The following is a 23,636-nucleotide window of genomic DNA, read 5'->3' as shown; positions in this document are numbered from 1 at the left end:
TTTGTGATGGCTGTTTACGTGAAGCCTAGTCATGTGCCTTTTTAGAAATGTTCATTCTACAATAAAATCATTCAGCGTTTGCAGCAGCTGTAACAGTGCCGTGTCTTGTCTTTGTAACCTTGGGCGGCTTGTTCATCTCCTGTCATTGCCTCAGGCAGCCAATTATAGACACGGGTTCAATCGGAAAACGGCTGGTCCTAAAAAGTGAAATTACATGAAATACATGGTAAATGATCAGAACAATGTCCCTGTCCGTGTATTGCTGTCTTACTTGGGGGGGCCGAGGTTCACACTGATGCGGGTTAGAAATCCGCTGAACTCGCACGATTTCTAATCGACGATGCAGTCCGACTTCGGGTGGCGATTTGACAGACCTCTGCGCGGGTTCATGCCCAGATGTCTATTCAAATCGCCCCTGAACTTGCCAAAAGTAGTATAGGAACTACTTATGGTAATCGGTACGCCACCGCACTGATTAGGACATTGGCATTGCTGGTGTTCTATCGGATAGTGCCCGCTATCGAGAAGACACACAGCGTGATAGGGCACTTCTCGATAGTGGGCACATATCGCCAGAACACCGGCAATAGCCGCCGATTTGACATGTCAAATCGCATGTAAAATTCGCCCAATGTGAACGTAGGCTTAAAGCGGAGTTCCGCCGAAAAAAAATAAAACTTTTTAAGTCGGAAGCTACAAATACTGCAGCTGCTGACTTTTTTTAATATTAGGAAACTTGCCTGTCCTGGGCGCCTGCGATGTCAGCACCCCGAAACCGATCTGTCTCTCGGGCAGAGGTGCCACCATCTTCGGTATGGGAATCGGAAAGTGAAGCATTGCGGCGTTCCCTACTGAGCTGCACAATCCCACTGGTCACTGCTGTCTTCTGGGACCTGTGTGTCTCCTAGGAGACAGCGGGGGAGACAAAGTAGGCGCCGGACATGGTGTAGGTCGCCGTGGCGACCTATGCCCAAAAGTGGGAGCAAATACCTGGATTACATGGGAATCTGCTCCCTCCTCCCCCTGAAAGGTGCCAAATGTGACATCAGAGGGGGGAGGATTCCGAAAAGCGGAAGTTCCATTTTTGGGTGGAACTCCGCTTTAATGTCATTTTATATCAGCAGTCAGAACATAGGTTGCAAGAAGTGTAATTTAAGGTTACGGCCTGAGACGTTGCTAAAGTGTTTTAAAATATATAAAGTGACAGATAAGACTTTTTACCTATTTCTTAAGGCTCTGTTCACGTCTAGGTAGTTTTTGGCATTTTTCTGCTCTAATAAAACGTACACACACGACCGTTTTTCGCAACATTAAAAATTTGGAACATGCTTAAAAGTTTTTTGCGTTGTTTTTAACGTGGTAAAAAATGGTCGTGTGTGCGCTTTAACGACGTGAAAATAACGCGCATTCTCAGAAGCAAGTAATGAGACGGGAGCGCTCGTTCTGGTAAAACTAGCGTTCATAATGGAGATGGTGCAATCGTCACGCTGTAACAGACTGAAAAGCGCGAAGACTGAAAAGCCCGAATCAGCAAAAGCAGCCCCAAGGGTGGCGCCATCCGAATGGAACTTCCCCTTTATAGTGCCGTTGTCGTATGTGTGGTACGTCACCGCGCTTTGCTAGAGCATTTTTTTTTCACGATCGTGTGTAGGCAAGATGATTTGGCAGATTACAGGCGTTTTACTGCTTTTATATTGGTGACCTTTTTAACCTTGAAACCGCCTGTACAAAACACTGCAAAAATGCCTAGATGTAGGGTGGCACAGTGGTGTAGTGGGTAGCACTCTCGCCTAGCAGTAAAAAGGATCGCTGATTGGAATCCCAACTACAACACTACCTGCCTGTTTGCATGTTATCCTTGTGCCCGCATGGGTTTCCTCTGGGTACGTCGGTTTCCTCTCACACTCTAAAGACATGCTGCTCGGTTATTTGGCTTGTGTCTAAATTGGCCCTAGTATATGAATGTGAGTTGGGGACCTTAGATTGTAAGCTCCTTGAGGGCAGGGACTGATGTGAATGTACAATGTATATGTAAAGTGGTGCCTAAATTGATGGCGCTGTATACCTTTTTAAATAATAATAATAATAATAATAATGTGAACAGAGCCTTAGTTAGGCTCCATGCACACTCAAGCTGATAAAAGCTATAAAAAACTTCGGTAGCTTTGCAGGGAGCCTTTCAACGTTTTTAGCGTTTTTGCAATAGCTTTAATCAGCGTTTTTCAGTGTAGCTTTTTTTTTACTCTTTTTTTTTTTTTCCAATGTATTAAATGCTGGCACCTGCGTTTTTGAGCGGTTTTAAGCGTTTTTCAGCGTTTTGCATTTTTAAGCGTTTTTCCCGCCAAAAAACGGCACTTTGAACGCAAATTTCGGGCGTTCAGAAAAAAGCCTATTAAACTCCAAAGCTCATTAACACTAAAAAACGTCCAGGTGTGCATGGGCACATAGGCTAACATAGAGTTCAGTTTATGGGCTTTAAAAAAAAAAATCCAAAACGCCAATAAACTACAGTTTATCAGCTTCAGTGTGCATGGAGTCTTGGTGTATCTTGCTTCCTTCTCTGCAGATTCCTCTTTTCAGTTTCTCCTTAGACCCCATTCACATCTAGGCGTTTTTACGCCTGTAGCGCTACGCCTCTGCCGCCAGAGGGCTGGAAATACATGTCCCTCTATGGAGATGGTTCACATCTCCACGCCGAACGCCGGACGCCTGTCGCCTGCGGCGTGAAAAAAGGTCCCGGACCTTTTTTTCAGGCGTCTTCGAGCGTTCGGCTAGGAGATGGCAATCATCTCCATAGAGGGGGTCATCTTGGGACACATCTAGGCGGACAATACCCGCGTTTTGTCGCCGCAAATCGCGGTACAAAACGCCGCTATTTTTACCGCGATTTGCGGCGACAAAACGCCGCGATTTCGTCCGTCTAGATGTGAATGCAGCCTTAGAGTGCCAGTCACCTAACTCTGTAAACCTAACTTGGTGTTGGCATGGTAACATGCATAATGGAGAGGGTGGTGTGGCTGAAATCGGATAGTCAGGTACTAAAAGACATTTATTTTAGGAGAAAACAATAAAATAAAAAATGTGGTGCAGTAGATTGCTATTTCCCTTGCAGAAGTGTCTGCTTATCAGTAAAGTAAAGGACAATCTTCATAGGTTGTTTACAAACACAATGATGTTTATTGAGATTTTTCAGAAATTCACCAAACATTTATCTGAATGATCGAAATATGAATGAACAGGTACAGATTTTGCAACCATTTAATGCAGCTTGTATGTTTGTTTGTTTTTTCCCCATGACTTTGCACTTTGGACAGTAGCAGATATCTTTTAGGCTGTAAATGGCATTTTATGTTAAGTGATCATTTGTACTGTTTTCTTTCTTGATAACCGTTGTCTGCAAGAAGGCTCTTTTTCAACGTGGAAAAATCTGTCTGATCGTTCCCTTTTTTATCTTCCTTCGTATAAGTCGCATTGACCCCTGTGAACCAATTTTGCTCAACAATGAGATGTTTGTTCTAGAAATAATCTGTAGGTTCATCGCCCCATCCAATCTATACTTCTTTCCTTTTTCTTCTGCTCAGTCATAAGAAAAAGGCACGTGTAAAGACTCGGGCACACTAGAAGAAAATCGGGCAATCGTTTTCATCCAAAGAATTTCCCTGCAATTTTCGTATAATGTGTGCACAATATTTGACAGCCGATTCTGAGTTGTCGTACAAAATTTTCAGAACGGACAAACGCCCAAATTTTTCTCGTACAGGAACAGAACAAAAGTGTGTTTTTTTTTTTTTTTTTTTTAAGTGTACGTTTTCATACAAGAAAAATCTGAAAAGAGAGACTAGGCATGATTGGAAGCAATAAACAACAAAAAAGCCTTTTGTACAAGAATTTTCATCCACATTTTCTTTTAATCGGTTCCGATTTGCTGTGAAACTGCAAGGAAAATGGGATGATCGTTTGCCCGTTTTCCTTATAGTGTGTACCCCACTTAAAGGGGTTGTAAAGGTTAATGTTTTTTCACCTTAATGCATCCTATGATGAAAAAACATCCGACGGTACCGCCCCCCCCCCCCCCCCCGAACCCCCGTTTTTACTTAGCTGACCCTTCGAAAGTCCCGGGCGCGTCCATGTGATCTTCTTCGGTTCCCAGCCTGGCCGTTAATTGGCTGGGCGGATTGATAGCAGCGCAGCCATTGGCTGGCGCTGCTGTCAATCACAGCGGATGACGTGGGGCGGGCCGAGTGATACAGTCGGCGGCTATGCTGTATCATGGGAGCGTGCTCGCAAAAGCTTTCTACCATGCAAGCTCGCTCGCATGAAGGCATGAAGGAGCCAAGACAGCCGCCGAGGGACCCCAGAAGACAGGATTCGGGGACACTCTGTGCAGAAAATGCATCAAAGTAAAAAAATAAAAAAGTTTTTTTGAGTTTAGAACCATTTTAAGTCCGAACTCCTGATCCATATATTTCAGGTCCCTTCCACAAATTGTTTTAAAGCCATTGGTCTGCATGACGGCTAGCATTTTTAGAAGGAAAACTCAGCACGGCCGCCCCCATATTCTTTCTGGCCGCCCCCATATTCTTTCTGGCCGCCCCCATATTCTTTCTGGCCGCCCCCATATTCTTTCTGGCCGCCCTCATATTCTTTCTGGCCGCCCCCATATTCTTTCTGGCCGCCCCCATATTCTTTCTGGCCGCCCCCATATTCTTTCTGGCCGCCCCCATATTCTTTCTGGCCGCCCCCATATTCTTTCAATAGAGGTTTGTCTTCAAGTAAGAGGCAGAAAATAATTAATGTCTTTCTACTTTCAAAGGCTGCAGCGACAACTGCTTTACATGTGTAAAGGTTGGCAGCTTTATAGATATACAGTATGCCTGCATTTCCCCCTGACAATAGAGATTTATTGCTGCATTTTCCCGACAATATGAAAACTAAATCTAAGTCTGCAGTAATTTATCCTGTAATTCAAGACAATCAAGGTCACATTGTGACACTCATGATATGACCAGGAGCACAGATTCATAGTATTGTCACTGTTTAGGTGATAAATGCACAAACGCATTGTTAAAATTCATAGCCATGCTTCTCCTGTCCTTGCTGCACTCACTTTGTTTGTGTGTTTGTTTTTTCCCATAGGATCCTAGTAGGTGTAAGTTTTCATCCGTCAGTAAATGGTACAATCTGTAGACACTGGCCCTGTTGATTTTGTTTCATTGGCAGGTCTTTTACCGAGTTGTGACAGATCTCTGACTGGGCCCTTTCATGCAATTATACATCTAGGCCTGCCCAGAGTGAGCCTGTGCTTTGCCCATGTGGTTCACGTGAAGAAACATTAAGCCCTCACACATTGTTTTTGGCCCACCATTATAATAGTTGGCCTTCCAGGCCAATGGGATTGGACTGACCTTTGGCTGTGACATGGAGGTTTGGAGAACCTACAGTAGGTGCATGCATTTCATACAGCAGTTTGCTTGCTTTTTCTCCTTAGGGATGAAGTTGCTTTATTTGCTCTCCCCATGTTCTGCTTTTATATATCTTCCCTGGGGTTCTTTTGTGCAGCCACCATGAGAGAGCAGAATTACCCATCATGGGAGGCATGTCACTCCTGGGTACCTCCTGTGAACTTGTTGCTTTGAATACTGTCTGCGTTGGGACACACACACACCCGCACACACATGGGTGGCAAATTGGGAGCAGAGGCTGTGTCAGTGCAGTCGCTGTATCCCAATTCACATGGATGGGACTGACCGCATGCGAATGCATGGAATGTCTGTGCATCCCATGCGGCCATTCGCTCCCCTTTGCTCAGTTGTACACTTAGAGGAGTTCCAGTCGCCTGTGAAAAAAAACATAAATCGGCAGCTACAAAAACTGTAGCTACTGACTTTTAAAAAGCAGCCACTCCCCTGTCCCACGATCCAGCGGCTTCACCCACTGTCTTCTTCTTTCCCGGCATCTCAACTATGGGCACCAGGTTGTGACATCTTGCAGCTTCAAAGCCGAGTGGTAACTGCGCATCGTAAATGGTGGATGCAGTCTTGTCACGTGTCCCAGAACACTGCAGGGGGGTGGATGGGAAAATAACTTCCAATTGCCTAGGTGGTCAAAGCAGAAGTGGAGCAGGTACCTATCTTAATCGGATGCCTCCCCCCCCCCCTTCTCTGAAAAGTGCTGATTGTTTGTTTAAGAGGTGTGGGGGGACGAGTCCTTGAAGCGGAACTTCCCCTTTTGGGTGGAGCGCCGCTTTAAAGTAGAAGTTCACCTTTTGGAAAGTAGGGTGGAACATATACCATGTTGCTGCAGCCTCTCGCCCCACCCCCCCCCCCCCCCACACTTGACACTGAGCTGGCATTTTTTCCGGGTGCACACTGGTGCCCACGTCTTTTGTTCAGAGTTTTGTGAATGGAAAACTGCAAGTACCCATGGGCTTTGTGGCTGTCGGCTTGTAGTTCTCAATGAACTACCATGGTGCTGTTAAACGCTCTAGTAGTTCAATGTCTTTATGTCAGTGTGGAGCTGCCTGGCCGTATGGGGTAAGAGCAGACAGATGCACTGACAAGTCTGGAGGAGTCCTGCATGGCTTTTGCGATCTTATGATCGCGGGTGCAATGCTTTACAGGCTTCAGGTAAAAACAATAATAAAATGCACATTTTTTTTTTTATAAAAATCTTTAAACCTGCAAAAAAATGTGCATTCTTTTTTTAATTTTTTTTAAAAGGTGAACTTATCTATAGAGTATAAGCCGACCTGAATATAAGCCGAGGCCCTAATTTTGCCACAAAAAAAGCTGGGAAAACTTATTGACTCGAGTATAAGCTTAGAGTGAGAATGTAGCTACTGTAAGTGGAAAAGAGGGTCAACAATGCTCATTTGCAGCCTCACTGTGCCCATTGCAGCCTTACTGTGTTCATTGCAGCCTCAGTGTACCTGTATTCTTGACAGGCTGCTGGCATCCATTTTTCAAAGGTCGCGGCTTCCTCCTGGTCCGTGATAGGCGTTTGACACTGTGTTCCGCTACCGCCTATCACGGATGTCCTCTCATCCTCGGACTCAGTTTCCCAGCAGACACTGTGTTCAGTGTTCCGCCAATCACGGACCTTCTTTCTGCCTATCATGGACGTTCTCTTGTCCGAGGATGAAAGAAGGTCCGTGATTGGCAGAACACTGAACACAGTGGGCTAGATTCACATAGATTAGCGGATCTTTAGATCCGCGTAATCTATGTGATTTACGATCCGCCGGTGCAATTTAGCGAGGCTAGTGCAGTATTCACAAAGCACTTGCCTCGAAAATTGCACCGTCGGATCGTGACTTCCCCGGCGGAATTCAAATTCCGCGGCTAGGGGAGTGTACAATTTAAATCAGGCGCGTTCCCGCGCCGATTTAACTGCGCATGCGCCGCCGGCGAAGTTTCCCAGTGTGCATGCTCCAAATGATGTCGCTAGGACGTCATTGTTTTCGGCGGCAACGTCAATTGCGGCCATCCGTATTCCAGACCGACTTACGCAAACGACGTAAAAATTTGAAACTCGGCGCGGGAACGACGGCCATACTTAACATTAGCTACCCCTCATATAGCAGAGGTAACTATCCGCCGGAAAAAGCCGAACGCAAACAACGTAAAAAAAAAACGGCAGGCGTTCGTTTCTGAATCGGCGGTTGTCCTCATTTGCATATCCGACGCGTAAAAGACCGAGGCGCCACCTAGCGGCCGGCGGGAGATTGCAGCCTAAGATCCGACGGTGTAAGTCACTTACACCAGTCGGATCTAAGGGAGATCTATGCGGAACTGATTCTTATGAATCAGTCGCATAGATCCGACCGTCGGATCTCAGAGATACGACGGCGGATCAGGAGATCCGCCGTCGTATCTCTTTGTGAATCTGGCCCCTAGTCTGCTGGAAAAGTCAGAGGATGAGATGACCTCCGTGATAGGTGGTAGCGGAATACAGTGTCAAACGCCTATCACGGATCAGCAGGAAGCCGTAAATTTTGAAAAATAGACGCCCGCAAACCGACAGGTACACTGACTCGAGTATGAGCCGAGGGGGCTATATTCAGCCATAAAAAAAGGGCTGAAAAACTCGGCTTACTCTTTTCCAGGATGATGATAATGTTTCTTTAAATGCTTCAGTATCGGTTTAGTTGGGCATTGTGCCTTTTTACCTGGAGCTCCTGTTAAAGATCTCCGGTGTAAATGTTTGTGATGTACAGATTATATATAACCAAGTGACGTGTGAGTTATTCTGAGAAGTCCATTTTTTTTTTTCCAGCTTGGGTCCCTTAAAATGTAGGTTTAGATTGGAATAAAACCCCATGTGTCAGCTATCTGGATTCTAATGACCTCAGTGTTGCACAGGAACATTCCCACAATTGGAGCAGTGTAATGGTTTCCAGCCAGCAATGTGGGCAGCTTCCAAATGTTTCTTTGTCGGGGTGTGAAGAGTGGGAGCTGCTTTGCATTGTCGGGGCGGTCATGCCTTTGCCCCTTGTCAACTCTCGCTGAGCCTTTATTTTACACTCTGTGCCTGTTGAATTAGTCTGTGCAATTGGCACTATGTGAATCAGTGCTGTTTGCTGAAAAGGTTTAGAAGTAAAAATAATTTTTTTCCTTCTACCACATCCTGGCTTCTATCAGAAACTATTTCTGTCTCTCTGGAATGTGAATCACAAACCATTCATGTTGTGCGATGTCTTGTGGAGTTCGTATAGCAAGAGAAATTGGCTTTAATGTATTTGAAAATTTTCCTATGTAAGCAGTACAGACAGGGAACACATATGGGGTTGATAAGGCTTCATTCACATCTGTGGGTTCTGGGAATATGCAAAAAGTGCGAGTGGAGCTTATGGTGCCATTAATTCTTAGTGGCACCCGGGGGGTTATTTCTTTGTATGTGGCAAAACGCACTTTTTTTTGAAAAGAGGGGCACGGTTTTGATTTTTTGGATGATACAATATTGCTAGCATTGGGGTTGAGCTCATGTGTTTAGATCCTAGTCCAAACCCACCCAAGTAATCCCGCCAGCAATCCTGCCATCTGTACTGTGCCAATCTGAAGCAGGTGTGGTATTCCCCAACTTGCAGCCGCATGTATTGTACAGTGCCTTGAAAAAAGTATTCATACCCCTTGAAATTTTTCACATTTTGTCATGTTACAACCAAAAACGTAAATGTATTTTATTGGGATTTTATGTGATTAGACCAGGGTTTGACAAACCCCCGGCCACCAGGTCGCAATTACGACTAGAATTAGCGACCTGGGGCGGCACAGCTGGGGTATCCTGTGTCTCCGTGCGCCCCCACCGTGCCGGCCAGTAATTGAGGCCGCGGCTTTGCGGCCTTCTGCAGGCCTCTGCTTCCTTCTGTGATCTGGCACCATCTTGTGGTGGCTGTTGGTATGTCAAGACAATCAGTAATGCTAATTGAGCTTCCCCTGTCTGTTTTCACTGCCATCTCCTAATGTTACGCCGAGTAAATTGATACCCAACATGTCACGCTTCAAAATTGCTTCCGCTCGTGATATGGCGACAAACTTTTACCCTTTAAAATGTCCATAGGCGAAGTTAAAAACATTCTACAGGTTGCATGTTTTAAGTTAGAGGAGGTCTAGGGCTAGAATTATTGCTCTTGCTCTACCAATCGCGGCGATACCTCACGTGTGGTTTGAAAACCACTTTCATATGCGGGCGCTACTTACGTATGCGTTCGCTTCTGCGCGTGAGCTCGGCGGGACAGGGCACATTCCTGGCGCCAAACTTTTTTTTTTCTTAGCTGGCTCCTAGATTCCAAGCAAATTTGTCAAGCCCTGTGATAGACCAACACAAAGTGGGAAGTAATTGTGAAGTGAAGGAAAAGGATAAATTGTTTTACAAATATGTAAAAAGTCTTGTGCATTTGTATTCAGCCCCCTTTTACTCTGATACAACCCAACTATAAAATCTAGTGGAACCAATTGCCTTCAGAAGTTACCTAATTTAGTAAAGAGTCCACCTGTGTGTAATTTAATCTCAGTATAAATACAGCTGTTCTTTGAAGCCCTCAGAGAGGTTTGTTAGAGAACCTTAGTGAACAAACGGCATCATGAAAGCCAAGGAACACATCGGACAAGTCAGGGATAAAGTTGTGGAGAAGTTTAAAGCAGGGTTGGGTTATAGAAAAATATCCCAAGCTTTTGAACATCTCACGGAGCACTGTTCAATACATCATCTGCAAATGGAAAGTGTATGGCACAACTGCAAACCTACCAAGACATGGCCGTCCATCTAAACTGACAGTCCGGACAAGGAGAGCATTAATCGTACTGTTGGTAACTCTGGAGGAGCTGCAGAGATCCACAGTTCAGTTGGAAAGATATGTCCACAGGACTCCACAAATCTGGCCTTTATGGAAGAGTGGCAAGGGGAAAGCTATTTGTTAAAGAGCCATAAGAAGTCCCATTTTGCAGTTTGCGAGAAGCCATGTGGGAGACACAGCAAACATGTGGAAGAAGGTGCTTTGATCAGATGAAACCAAATTTTGTAATTTTTGGTCTTAAAAGCAAAATGCTATGTGTGGCATAAAACTAACACTGCACATCACCCTGAACACACCATCCCCTTTGTGAAACATGGTGGTGGCGGCGGCATCATGTTGTTGTAGGGATGCTTTTCTTCAGCAGGGACAGGGAAGCTGGTCAGAGTTGATGGGAAGAAGGATGGAGCCAAGCATAGGGCAATCTTAAAGGAAAAGCTGTTAGGCCGCGTACACACGGTCCATTCAAACCAATGAGAATGGTCAGACGGGCCGTTTCCATCGGTTCACCGCTGAAGTGGCCTGAAGGTCTGATGTGCGTACACACCATCGTTCCAAAAACCGATCGGGTCAGAACGCGGTGACGTAAAACGCACAACGTGCTGAAAAAAACGAAGTTCAATGCTTCCAAGCATGCGTCGACTTGATTCTGAGCATGCGCGGGTTTTGAACCAATGCTTTTCTGTACTAACCATCGGTTTGGACCGATCGGTCAGCGGTCCATCGGTTCGATTTTTAAAGCATGTTTTAAAATTTTGAACCGAAGGACAACAGACCGATGGGCCATACACACCGATGAAACTGAACTTCGGTCCATTCTCATCGGTTTGGAACGACCGTGTGTACGGGGCCTTAGTCTTAGGCGGAGGTTCACCTTCCAGCAGGACAGTGACCCTAAACATACAGCCAGAGCTACAATGGAACCATTTAGATCAAAGCATTATCATGTGTTAGAACGGCCCAGTCAAAGTCCAGACCTAAATCCAATTGAGAATCTGTGGCAAGACTTGAAAATTGCTGTTCAGACGCTTTCCATCCAATATGACAGAGCTTGAGCGATTTTGCAAAGAATTGGCAAAAATGTCATTCTAGCTGTGCAAAGCTGGTAGAGACATCCCCAAAAGACTTGCAGCTGCAATTGCAACGAAAGGTGCTTCTACAAAGTATTGACTGGGGGCTGAATACAAATGCACACCACACTTTTCACGAATTTATCTGTAATAAATGTTCGTAACATATTACATCCATATTCAGGGCGTGACATGCAACATGTTACGAATGGACCATGATTGCAGGAAATAAATTTGCATCGTATGTCCTGCCCAAGTATCATTGGTTACTGTTGGTCTGCGGGAGCCCACCGGTTGGGGGAGGGGGGCCTGTTTCATTTTTAGCCAAGCAAGTCAAGCAAACTGCATTTCTTCTGGGCTGTTAATTCTAAAAGAAAAAAGCATTGTACCTTTTGATGTAATACTTTTTGCCATGGCATACTGCTACCCATTTCAACAAACATAATGCAAATGAAAGGCTTTCTTTTAAGCACCATACAGTGTTGGGTGAAAGCATTGGCTGCAACGGCTCATGTCTGTTCAGTTGGGAACCTGTTGAATGGGACAAAAAGAGACCTGATAATAGTTCTTTTGAAATGTATTTGAAGCTAGCCTTGAGACAAAATGAGCTTAAATGTTGACCAAAAAACAGGAAAAAGTCGTGGACTTCTAGAAATGATTAGCATGTCAAAGACTCTCGTTTCCCAGAGTCTAATCGGGCTTTCTCCTGTATTGTGCGCTGGAAGACGCTTTCATACAGAATGGACATCTGTGCAACGCTTCAGTCTTTTCAAGGGTACGGAAAGACGCACAATACCTCCCAACGTTGGCGATGTGAGCTGCTTCTCATAATCCTTTTGAGGGACAAAGTAGATCTCAGTACGCTGGTTTTTAAAGGGCTGTGCGCCCAAGGCGGGCAGAGGGTTAATGAACAAAGACACATCCAGAATGATGGTCAGACCCCACATACTGTGTCCTGAACACCATAGAGGCGGACAGCAGGGGTACAGTCACTTATCATGCATTTATCTCAGCTTGTCATATCGACATACATGTGAGCAGTGTAATTATACTAATTGCTGTGGTATCTCTAAAAGAAGTCCTTCTCTGAGAACTCAATGTCCATCTTTTTTTGTTCCCTTTTATTGCTTCTAACGCCAATTTATGTTAAATGGAGGATAGAAAATATATCTGTGTTTTAACCACTTCCTTACTGGTCACCTAAACCCCTTCCTGCCCAGAGGACTTTTTGCGATTCGGCACTGTGTCGCTTTAACTGACAATTGCGCGGTCATGCGACGTGGCTCCCAAACAAAATTGACGTCCTTTTTCCCCCACAAATGGAGCTTTCTTTTGGTGGTATTTGATCACCTCTGCGTTTTTTATTTTTTGCGCTATAAACAAAAATAGAGCGACAATTTTGAAAAAAGAAAAAAAAATTTACTTGTTGCTATAATAGCTAAATTTTTTTTTTTTTTTTTTTTTTTTTTTTTTTTTCCTCAGTCTAGGCCGATACGTATTCTACATATTTTTTGTAAAAAAAATCGCAATAAGCGACTGGTTTGCGCAAAAGTTATAGCGCCTACAAAATAAGGGACAGAATTATATATATATATATATATATATATATATATATATATATATATATATATATATATATATATATATATATATATATATATATAAATTTTTTTTTTTCTTTACTAGTAATGGCGGCGATCTGCGATTTTTACTGCGACATTATGGCGGACACATCGGACACTTTTGACACATTTTTGGCACCATTCACATTTATACTGCCATCAGTGCTATAAATATGCACTAATTGCTGTATAAATGTGACTGGCAGGGAAGGGGTTAACACTAGGGGGTGAGGAAGGGGTTAAATGTGTGTCCTATATAGTGTTCTAACTGTGGGGGAAGGGGGGTGACTGGGGGAGGTGACCGATCTGTGTCTCTATGTACAAGAGACACAGATCGGTCTCCTCTCCCTGACAGCACCGCTGTCTGTGAGAGCTGGCAATGAGAAATGATCTCATATGTAAACATATGAGATCATCTCTCATTGGCCGCACAGATCGCCTAGCAAACAGCCACTCCGATTGGCCGTTCACGGGACACAGCCAGCACAGAAGTTCCCCGCTGCGCGCTCGGGAGCGCACGCGGGGAACGCGGAAAGGGGCGGACGTCAATTGACGGCGCCCCGGAGAAGTAGAACCACCCTGCGGCCGCCAATAGTCGTACGGCCGTCTGGAAGTGGTTAAAGTGGTTTTAAAGGCAGAATTATAACAAAAAAATTATATTTGTTGTTGTTATTATTATTATTATTATACATTTTTTTTTTTTTTTTACTCCTTTTAATGCACTCTTTGCATTAGGGTTGACCGAGAGATATTCTGTCGTTTTTTTTTTTTTTTTTTGTTGTTTGTTTGTTTTCCGCCTTTATTGCTGTGACAAGAAATGTAAACATCCTTTCTGACCGGTACTCTTTATGGAGGGATCTGGGGTCTATAAAGCCTCATACGCACACGTAGGGCTTTTGCCCGAAGGGCCAGGAACTTGTATTGCATACAAACGGCAAAGAATTGTCGGCCAACAAACACTACAATTTTTTTTCAACACTTTAGCGCCACCCTTTGGCAACTTCTGCTAATGTGTTATGGTGAGCATGCGTGTTTGTACGTGGAGTTTTGTACGACGGACTTGTACACCCGATCGGAAAATCCGTCAATTGTTGGCAGACAATTTTAACACACGCTATCCAACAATTGTCTGATGGAGCATACAAACGGTCAGATTTTCCTCCAACATATTCCCGTCGGATAATCCGATCGTGTGTGTATGAGGCCTAAGGCTCCACTGCACTTGAAAGTACTCAAAACGCCAAAATCAGCGATTTTTAATACCTTCTATTTTTTTTAAAAAAACTGGCGCCTTTAGGGTCACTAGATCTGATACCAGAACACATTGCTTTGTTCGGGTCTCCGGGTAGCCAGCGGATATACGGCTGGTCACTTGATCCGGGCACAGCGGCAGGAGGGGGGGTGGGGGGGTGGGTCCCCTTCCGCTCCCGCTCCCGCTCTTTGTGATAATGGCCTAGCGGCTGCTTAGCTACATTGGTTATTACAAGAAAGCCGACCATCCGCGCTAAAGAAAGGTATCGGGGTGATGCCTGAAGCTGCATGCATCACCCCAGTACAACTTGAAGCAATATCGGTAAGTTTGTTACCGATACCAATTCTGCAAAAAAAGTGAATATCCGCAAGCCAAATAAGGTACTCAAGCGCAGCAAGGTAAAAAAAACCTTCTGCCTTTACATCCACTTGGGTTTCTAACATTCCTTGGCACCTGTGAAATCTCCACTTTCATTATTTTGGTGTTGACCGGGAGATCAAAGCAGATCTCTGGTTACTATGGGCAACAAACACTTTCCTTCACTCATCTTATCACTGCCTACATTTTTATAGCCATTTTTATTTGTTGGTTTGACCTTTTTGCAAATAAAATATATAGCTGAAGAAACTGGTAATGAATGGCAGTTAGGTTATTGTAAGATAATTTCTGCTTGGGTTTCTTTCCTTGTAATGAGCATCAACTTTTCTTTTTATTGCATTTTTGAAATTCCTACATAGGCAGACAGGAAGTTGTTAGTTGTTGCAATGTACTTTGAAGTCTTAGAAAACATTGTGCAGTGCTGAGTGCTGACGGTGGTGGAATGAGGACACATGTACTAACGGTACAGACAAGTTTGATGTGTCTATTTCATTTGGGTTCTAGCAAGGAGAGAGAATTATTACTAAAAATGTACCCAAGCGCTCTCCAGTCCTGGTCGTGTTTATACTGTAGTAATGGAATGTTAGCTGTGTGAGCGCCCTAGTTTATGGATTTTATAGCAGAGTTGGACATTGTGTAGTTGGTTATAGTTACGGTCCATAATTAATGTATATCTATAATCTATACAGCAAGCTTGGAGCCTTCGTGCTTGAATTTTTCAAACTTTTATATATATATATATATAATATATATATATATATATATATATATATATATATATATTTATTTATTTAACAAGAGAATTTTTTAAACTTTTGAAACTGAAATAATAAACCTGATTTACCCACAGGTCCCCATCACTCTTTTTTTCTAACATTCACACATCATGAAATCTGCCACAAAACATCATTCTTTCTGGTGCAGCCTGCCTAGGGATTTGCTGCCAAGCCATTGGATTGCTCATGCGGCTATAAAGGAAAGGACTTTACTATATAATTTGCTAAATACGGACCTAAAGCCTATCCCTGCTTGTTCATTAAAGGCTGAGTTCACATTTAATAAGAAAAAAAAATATGTAGCTAAGAAAAGAGAGAATGTGATTACTTATATAAACCCCCCCCCTTTTGTTTTTTTTTTTTTTTTTGCTTAAAGTGGAGTTTCCATCCCAATTTTTTATTTTATTTTTTCATTATTGTGCTCATTAGACCTAAAGAAAAAATAAATAAATAAATAAATAAATAAATATATATATATATATATATATATATATATATATATATATATATATATATATATATATAATTTTTTTTTTTTTACTAATCTGGAAATGCCTGTTGCTATGCGGTCCCACGAAATCTGCCTTTGGAAGCACCTAGGATCCTGACATCTCCCTCTAATGCTCCTGGGAAATGTGTGTTGTCATTTGTTTCCCAGGATGCAGTGCGCTACCCAATTATCACTCCCCATCCAAGACTTCCAGGAAGTAAGTGCTTGTAGGCTTCACAATGCCCACAAGTAAAATGACAACGGTGTAGACATAGTTTTGTAAACTATCTTTTTTGAATATCTATGCGGATCGGCGGCGGATTGTAAAATAGTAAGTGATCGGATTTATATTCTAAAAACGCAGGATGAAAGGACATACATTTAAAAAATGCTAATTGTGGTTGGAACTCCGCTTTAAGGACCACCGCACGACTATGTCCTCCGTGACCGTGCCCACCAGGACCCGATCGCCGCCGGTGTCCCGCAATCGGGTCACGGGGAGAGGTGAGTGTAAACAAACCTTCCTCGTTCTTCCTAGTGTGGCCGTCAATGATCGTCTGTTCTGTGTTGGGGAACGACGATCAGTGATGTCACACGCACAGCCATGCCCCCCCACAGTAAGAACACTCCCTTAGAATACACTTAACCCCTACCGCGGGCCCTCCTGGTTAACCCCTTCACTGCCAGTGTAATTTTCACAGCACTTTTCGCTGTGAAAATGACAATGGTCCTAAAAATGTGTCAAAAGTGTCCGATGTGTCTGCCATAATGTCGAAGTCACTAAAAAAATCGCTGATCGCCGCCATTAATAGTAAAAAGAAAATAATAAAAATGCCATAAAACTATCTCCTATTTGGTTTGCGCAAAATTTATAGCGTTTACAAATCAATAAATGCTTTATTGCGATTTTCTTATTTTTGGGTAAAAAAAATGTAGAAGAATACATATCGGCCTAAACTGAGGGAAAAAAAAATATTTTAATATTTTTTTGGGGATATTTATTATAGCAAAAAGTAAAAAATATTGCTTTTTTTTAAAAAAAAATGTTTTATTGTGCTTTTTTTGTTTAAAGTGGATGTGCCACTAAAAAAATATATTAAAAGCCAGCAGCTACAAATACTGCAGCTGCTGACTTTTAATATAAGGACACTTACCTGTCCTGGAGTCCAGCGGTGATCGCAGCAGATGACGAGCCGATCGCTCGTCACCCTGCTGCTCCCCCCTCCATCCACGGTGAGGGAACCAGGAAGTGAAGCGCTCCGGCTTCACTGCCCGGTTCCCTACGGCGCATGCGCGAGTCGCGCTGCGCCCGCCGATTGGCTCCCGCTGTGTGCTGGGAGCCGAGTGTTCCCAGCATACAACGGGGGACGGACGGAAGGTAAGGAAAAAACCCGTCCTTTGCCCGTATCGTAGGGCCGGAAGTGGGTGCAGATACCTGTCTGTAGACAGGTATCTGCACCCCCCTCCCCCTGAAAGGTGTCAAATGTGACACCGGAGGGGGGGGAGGGTGCCGATCAGCGGGACTCCACTTTAGAGTGGAGATCCGCTTTAAAGCACAAAATAAAAACCACAGAGGTGATCAAATACCACCAAAAGAAAGCTCTATTTGTGGGGGAAAAAAAGGACGCCAATTTTGTTTGGGAGCCACATCGCACGACGCAGTGCCGAATCGCAAAAAAGTGGCCAGGTCCTTTACCTGCATATTGGTCCGGGTCTTAAGTGGTTAATGTTTTTTTTTATTCTTATTTTAAATTGAACGAATGGTTTTACAAACTTACAAATTGAATTCTTTCTAATGTGCACGCCTTGTTATACAGTATGTATGTTTTAGAGTCTTCCTGAGCTGCCTAATGACCTTTCCAATATTTCCGTTTACTTCCTTTCCTATCACATTCAAAGTAGGAGGTGAAGTCAACATTTGGCTTGTACTAATCATCTGGTAATTAAGCTTTTGCTCACTTAAACAGCTGGAGTGCCAATTACATTTGTCCCAGCTGTCCCTTTTTTGTTTACTTTGCTATCTATGATACCTAGAAGTGTGGTTGTGTTTGCTGTAACTATGTGCTTTAGTTAGAATTTTGTAGAGCTCATGACTACCCCCAACCCCTGCTAGGAGGAGGAGGCTCTGCACATCTCATTGTATGCCTGCAAGTCTTTTCCTGAGAGAATCTTTAAAAAAAACACCCATACACTATTGCCAGAAGTATTGGGACGCCTGCCTTTACACGAACTGTAATGGCATCCCAGAAGCGCCCGCATATAAAAGCGGTGTTCAAACCACACATGTGAGGCATCGCCGCGATTGGTAGAGCGAGAGAAATAGTTCTAGCCCTAGACCTCCTCCTGTAATGCAAAACATGCAACCTGTAGAATTTTTTTAAATGTCGCCTATGGAGATTTTAAAGGGTAAAAGTTTGTCGCCATTCCACGAGTGGACGCAATTTTGAAGCGTGACATGTTTGGTATCAATTTACTCGGCGTAACATTATCTTTCACAATATAAAAAAAATTGGGTTAACTTTTACTAGTGTCTTATTTTTTTAATTAAAAAAAGTGTATTTTTTCCCCAAAAAGTGTGTTTGTAAGACCGCTGCGCAAAAAATGTGTGACAAAGTATTGCAACGACCTTCATTTTATTTTCCAGGGTGTTAGAATAAAAAAAAAAATATATATATATATATATATTGTTTGGGGGTTCTAATTAGAGGGAAGGAGATGGCAGTGAAAACGGACAAGGGAAGCCCCATTAGCATTGCTGGTTGTCTTGTCATACCAACGGCCACCACAAGATGGCGCCATATCACAGAAGGAAGCATAGGCCTGCAGGAGGCCCCAAAGCCGCGGCCTCAATTACCGGCCAGCGCGGCCCGACGCGATCGCGTGGCGGGGGAGGTGGGGGCACACGGAGACACAGGATGCCCCAGGTTGCCAATTCTAGTCGCAATTGCGACCTGGCGCCCAGGGTTTGTTGAACCCTGTCTTAAGGCGACAACATACCAAGACATTCTGGACATTCAACTGTATGTATGTGTATGTGTATGTGTATGTGTATATATATATATATATATATATATATATATATATATATATATATATATATATATATATATATATATATATATATATATATATATATATATATATATATATATATATATATATATATATATATATATATATATATATATATATATATATATATATAAAAACTTTTGGGGGAAAAATACAATTGTGATTTTGTTGGTTCCATTTTTTTACATTTGTATAAGGCCAGCTGTTTGTTATGTAGTAAATGATCAGACCTCCGGATAACTCATTCTTCACCCGCATGCTCCTCACTGCATGGCAGGTGGCCTCTATGTTTTTCCCAAGGGGCCACTTCAGAACTGCCCTGGCTGAATGCCAAAAAGTTCTCTAGCTTTTGGGTCTCCTGCAATAAAAGTTTTATGCCCAGTATGCAGTTACATTTTTGCATTTTATAGAATCTCTAAAGACTGTCTCTGGAAGCAAAGTAATTCCAAAGGACAATTACAAAAGATGAAGATGTGCCTGTGCCGACTTGTTTTTGAAGGTACATGCTTCAGGGCTACTTTTTTTTTTTTTTTTTTTTTTTTTATTAATTTATTTTTTTACTACCTGACAAATCACTAAGGGCTCTTTCACACGGACCTGAACGGGCGCTCCGTGCTCCTCCTATGGAACCGCGGATGTCAGCGGTGACATGCCCGCTGACATCTGACCCGCTCCGATCCGCTAAAGTGTGACGGAGCAAAAACCTACTTTTCCATCCGTCTATCGGATCGGGTGAATATTGACAGACGGGCCGTGTTTATCCGATCCCCTCCATAGGGGAGAGCGGAGAAAAGACAGGGCGGTCCCTGCACAGTGTGCGGGGACCGCCCTGTCATCCGCCGGCTCAGCGGGGATCAACGGAGCGATCCCCGCTGAGCAAGCGGAGGTTCACGGGGCGGATCATTACTGATCTGCCCCGTGTGAAAGGGGCCTTACTCGGAACAAATCTGTGTTTATTGGATGTCCCAACACCATCAGTCACTTACCAGGTAATGAAGATCGAGTCGGCATAACCGCTCAGGACATTTACAAATTGGTCAACAATGGCAGCCCCCATGTTCTCCTTCTGATAGGCTCATATAATTTTGCTTTAGATCAGTGTTTCTCAACCTTCAGTTGCGTCACCTTTAAAAATCCTGTACAATTTGAGGCACCCCTTTTTTTCTTAAAATGAAGAAAAAAAAAAAACAGTTTTACAGAATGCAGCAGCATCCACACAAGACGCCCAACATTAGAGGTGATTTATTCCTACAAAGCAAATCCACCTTTGCACACTGGTACTGACTAGTATGCCAACATTTCTCTTCTCCCTCAATTTCTCTTCTTTTGGCTAATGTGACCTCAGAACTGATGGAGAGGGGCACGCGAGGAGCCACTGATGTGCTCCTTTATCCCTTATCCTCCTTAAGTTTTACAACTGAGCACCAACAACAAAAATCAAGGACCATCCCCTATTCCTGAAATGTACGCAGATACTCAAAGCTGTTCCTAAATGATCAGAAAAATTCAATAACATTCAGGAATATATATATATAAAAAAAAAAAGAGAAATAATAATGTGGAGTGGGTAATCTAAATAATTTACAGGAAACCGCTGCACTTGGAGGCGCCTTTTCCTTTCCTTTCCTTTCCTTTATGACCCTCCAGAGCTGCTTCTTCTCTACAAAGTGCTGCCTTCTGTGCCATCTCTCCATGGCTACTAAGGACCGGATACCCAGCCTCACCAGAGTGCCCGCATCTCTCCCTCTTTTCTGCGTTTTCTCTCCTGCCTACCCTGTGCAGCAACTCCCGGGGTACGATTAGCTTTATACGGAATAAAAAGTTAGGTTACTCCTTTGAGTTGGAGATATTGAAACAAGCTGTACATTCTGTAATATTTGGTCCCTTATATCCTCCATTGTTCTCCTTATCAACCGATGATGTCATCAGTTGTTAGGACACCGGGAGCTGAATGTAATGCTTCACAATAACAAACCTATGGCTTTGTATAACAAAAAGGCATGCTGGACCCACTTGCTGGCTTGTGGACAATTTTTTTAATCCATTTGGGGCAGTTTTTTTGGCATTTTGCCAGGGCACTTTTAAAGAACCCAAAAGGCAACCCAGGGAGCCATGGTTGGAAAAGATTGAATTTGAGCACCTCTGCTAATCAGCCTGTCGAATGGCTTTCCCTAACATCTGAAGCAGCCAGGTATCTGCTAAGATATTGATTGACCAGAATGGAAGATGTGGCCTTGTGTAAGCCATGAGTATTTGTACTCTAGTATGTGCACTTCTGTTGTCCCCTGTGCAGTATGAGTAGTTGGCATCCACACCAAATGGCAATATGTGTGAGATATGGCCATGAGGACCACTAGAGGTCAACCGATATATCAAATTTATATGCAAATTCGGTCGATGACTGACCGCACCGTGCCCGTCGACTCACGAGTGTTCCTCCTCCCTTCCCCACAGTCCATTGGCAGAGCGGCGCTCGACACTTGCCAGAGCTGCTCAGTGTGTGAAACTGATGTAAGTAACTTAATGCAGAGAGAAAGAGAGGAGCTGTCAGAATTTTGCGTTGTAGGGGGTAGCACTTATCGAACACCAGCCAATAGGATGGGATCTAGGTGGGCTGCTACGTGTATGTGGCATGCCCCCTTTCTTTAGCAGCCCAATCATTGGCTGGTGTTGGCTGCAGGGCCCCACCCATCCCGGGTCCTGCCCCGGACATCACTGCTGAATTTTGACAGTCTCTCTCTCTCTCTCTCTCTCTCTCTCTCTCTCTCTCTCTCTCTCTCTCTCTCTCTCTCTCTCTCTCTCTCTCTCTCTCTCTCTCTCTCTCTCTCTCTCTCTCTCTCTCTCTCTCTCTCTCTCTCTCTCTCTCTCTCTCTCTCTCTCTCTCTCTCTCAAACCTGCCAAAAAAAGAAAGATCGGCTTAAAATATCAACCTCTAAGGACTACTTTAGGTTGTCTATGTTGGTTGATGGTTTGCTGCCTGCTCATAAGCGGTATCTGGCTTCTCGATGAACATATGTGTGTAACAGTCACCACCGTTTACGATATTCCCATTCCATCAACCACGACAGCTTATCTGACACTCCAACCATCCAACAGACACAATCCATTCCATTTCCCAAATAACCGAGACACAAGCTCTAGTTACTGGTTCCAAAATGTATGAACACTTTTAATGGTATCTTAGCTTTATATACAGTACAGCATGTTAAAGTTAATCACAGGGACAAAGAACTCTCCACCCATACAGCACACAATGGGAGGGGCTTCAATACACCTTCTCTTAGACAATGACATCCAGTTGAGCTAATCATTAGTCATCCCCCAGACGTCCCGTCTCCACATTTAGAGGAGGTAATTACTACAGCTTGACAAGTCACATTCCACATATAAAACAGTATTAGCATACATAATGAGAGGTCTTAGGAGCCAGGCTGACTTGACACCTAAAAGCTAGACATCTGACCTTTATGGACTGAATTGGCATCTCACAATGGAATGTCTAGGAGCAGCCCCAATTAACACCTCAAAAGCATGTGTCCTCACATTGAATGAAAACACTCCACTGACCTGGTGGGGTCAGAATAACCACTTGTAATATCTCAAGATATCCTGCAACATGAATTATCAGTAATGTCCCATCTCATTTAATTTATAATTAATATTTCCCAGTCACCCTATGCCCAAAAGGGGCACAGGATGACCCAAGAGTCATTAGTGACGCTGGCACAGGAGTACCCCTCAACCTTCAAAAGTCTCTGGGTGTCATGGGTCATTATGTTACATCGTGGAACTTTGATTTTATATAATAGTTATCACTATTAATTATCAAATAACATACTGTCAATTACAGGACCATGAATTAACACACATTAGCCAATCAGATTTTAGATTTTGGTAATATAATTCTTACACTGAAAGACTTGAAGCTGTGCATTTTTGAATGCTGTTTCTTTTTTTTTCACCATGTTAATAAAAAATAAGCAGAAAGTATATCCTCTCGCTTGTACCATGTTTTTATCTTTTTCTTCAGTTGAAATTCCTGGAAATAGTGTTGTTCACTGTAATGACAAAAATGTTTTTAAAGTGTCTGTCAGTGTGTGACAGCTGAGGAGTCTGCAGGGATACTCTGACATGCACAGTTCTAATTGGGTGCAGATATGACCTTTTTGCTTCTTATGATTGCTACATACACAGGCTGCACAGAAAACGTTGGTTTGGCATAGAGGGAGATGATGTGGCAGCTCTGGATAATGATTGAATGAGAATCTTTTGCTTGCTCTTTTCCCATCCAGTAGCTCACTACTGTCATTTGACAGGACGAGCGCAGGAAGGAACAGTGAATCAATTATATCATGAAAGCATTTCTGGGAGAATTCCATTGGGGACATTCGGTCTTCCTGTATGTGCTCTCACCGAGGCCCAGAAAATCTTTAATAACTGTCTAGGACATGTTTTATGAAGTAGTAATCTATGCATTTCACCTAACAGTAAGGATTGTGTGGTACAGTTTCTTGAAATGTCAGGGCTTTAGAGATTTATAAAGTTCCAGAAATATATTAGTACTTTATAAAGTTGCTTACCAGATGTTCATTTTGGTTCTATACTCTGCATATGATTGGACTTCACACCATTGAGCAACCGTTATGTTGGCTGAACTGGCAATCTTTACCACTTGCCTACTGGGC

The 23,636-nt window shown here is 43.3% G+C and overlaps 1 protein-coding gene across 2 annotated transcripts in view; it reads left to right on the top strand.

Moving 5' to 3' along the window:
• The window catches only part of RASAL2 (RAS protein activator like 2), a 425,879-nt gene that overhangs the window by 25,067 nt on the left and 377,176 nt on the right, over positions 1-23,636 (top strand). The gene's annotated exons all lie outside the window — the stretch shown is intronic.

Source organism: Rana temporaria, chromosome 7 (genome assembly GCF_905171775.1).
Source record: "Rana temporaria chromosome 7, aRanTem1.1, whole genome shotgun sequence".
Classification (NCBI taxonomy): domain Eukaryota; kingdom Metazoa; phylum Chordata; class Amphibia; order Anura; family Ranidae; genus Rana; species Rana temporaria.
The sequence above is the reverse complement of the archived record's forward strand: the minus strand, read 5'-3'. Positions and strand labels throughout refer to the sequence as shown.